Genomic DNA, 2,538 nt, shown 5'->3' with positions numbered 1-2,538 from the left:
CATTCTAAAAATGACTATACTAGCTCGTTACATTTTGCCATGACCAAAAACTATAAGAGAGCAAATAATGAAGCTGATAAACTAGCCATATATATATATATATATATATATATCAGTACATTAAATCTTGATCAGTGGATGTAATCGTTTAAAAGTAACCTTAATTTTGTACTATATATATATCAGTACATTAATTCAATAAAACCATTTGACGATTTAAAAGAGACAAATTAATCGAGAATACAACTACTACTAAATAGAAATCTCATTTTTCATAGGCAACAAAAATAAACGAAATAAATTGGGAAGCGAGTAATGAAATATATCATATTGATAAACAGTGTTTTATCTATTTTTGTCCGATTTTATTCTATTTAAAGTGTTACTAGATTTTGACCCGCGCTTAGAAAGCGCGAGTTTATTTTTGAAATTAAATAAATTATTCTTATATAATTTCTATATAAGATAATGTATAGGTTTGGGTATATTTACACGGGTGCACTGAACCACACCAAACTGGAAAAATAAACCAAAATTAAGAATTCAGAGCATATCCTATATCTTTGGAACCGAAAAATAGAAACCGAACTGCGAATCAAATGAGTACTTAAAATTTTAAAATACAAATTATATACATACAAATATTAATTATATTTAATTTCTAAATAACTAAATAACCAAATATCCTAAAAATAATATTTATTTACCAAATTATGCAAAAATTTAATAAATCGAATAGTTTTATCCAAATAATTAATAGTTAATTAGTTATCCTATATTTTTTTTTTCTAAACAACCTAAAATACCCGATTTAAAGTGCAAGATATTTTACATTTGTGAAAATTCAATAAAACGTATTATATGCATTGTTAGAATTTGTAAACTAAATAAACATGTTCTATTTAAACAAAATTTTTTTTATTAATTCCATATAAATCTCCCACCCGTATAGACCCATTTGATATTTTTATGAAAAGATTAATCATTTAGTTCATATATAAGAATGTAAGATCAAATATTAATAACTGATTTCATGTATAAATTAATGTTTCATAGTTGAATAGTTAGCATTAAGATTAATCATGTTTAAATAATCTGTCTTATATTCATGGGGATTTATTGTTAGAGTAATTATATAATAGATTGCAAGAGAATAATAAATGAGTTCATTTAAATTATGTAAAGTATTTATATAGTTAGAGAAATATAAGGTAAGACCAAAAAAATAGTTAAGTCTAATGAAATAGTCCAACAATATTGTTTAACTAGATTTTTTAAGAATCATTCCCTTTTAATAGTATAGACTAGATCTTGACTCGCGCTTAGCAAGCGCGGAATATATTATGATGATTTTTTTTTACTGTTAATTTAATAAATATTTTGTTAATTTATAAGATTTTTTTGTATTAAAAATATTTTTGTATTTATGTCAGTGATTTTAAATTCGAACTGAACCCGCATTCAAACCGGTTAATCCGGTGATCCGATAATTCAATTTAGATTTTTTAAAATATACATCTTTTTAAAAAAATCACTAAAACCCGAGACTAACCAAGTGAACGAATGGATGACCGATATGTAATCCAATTTGATTTAAATTGTTATATTTACATAATTTGTCACATTTTAATCCAAATTTTAAAGTTCATTGTTTTGCAATTTTTGTGAAATTATGACGTTTCTAGAAAATTTTGATAGAGAAAATGATAGATATAAAATAATAAGAAGTATAAATATTTCTTGATCATATTACTCCTTTTATATAGCTTAATTAATTTTATTATAATTATTTTGTGTTATTTATTTTGTTAATAATTTGGTTTATATTATAATCGTTTAAATTATTTGTTAACAATTAGTGTTAAGGATTTTTTAGATGACATTTATTTTGAAAATTTTATAATTATTTTTTGTTATTATATTTGTTTTAAAATGTGTAACGTATATATATATGTAATGGCTATTATTGAATTATTATGTTACTTAAATAATTATATAACCATTATTTACGATATATAAATAAAATAATACATTAATTTAATTTATTTATTACTGATTGAAATGTTTTTGTAGTATTTAAACGTGTAAAAAATAAGTTCTGTTTATTTTTTGTTGTTTTATAAATTATTTGAATTTTTTAATCATTTAATTTATCTAAATAATACTAAGAAAATCGTTAGAAATTATTAAAAAGATGAGATCTAATATTTTATATTGTTTGGACACAAAATTAATTATAGTGTTGTTTGGAAACATAGTTAGTAGTATAAAGAAATGAATACAATGTTTGGAAACATGGATAATAGTATAGAAAAATGAATATTAGTGATTTAATGTAGGTTTAACTATAAAATAGAAAGCTGTATTTAATTTAAAAACTTAAAAAATAAATGTTATGTCCAACATAATGTTTCTGTTTTAATAAGATAGATTATATACCTACAAATATTAATTATATTTAATTACTAAATAACCAAATATCCTATAAATAGTATTTATAAACCAAATTTTCCAAAAATTAATGACTCTAATATTTTT

Source organism: Brassica napus, chromosome C4 (genome assembly GCF_020379485.1).
Source record: "Brassica napus cultivar Da-Ae chromosome C4, Da-Ae, whole genome shotgun sequence".
NCBI lineage: Eukaryota > Viridiplantae > Streptophyta > Magnoliopsida > Brassicales > Brassicaceae > Brassica > Brassica napus.
Note: the sequence above shows the minus strand (reverse complement) of the source record.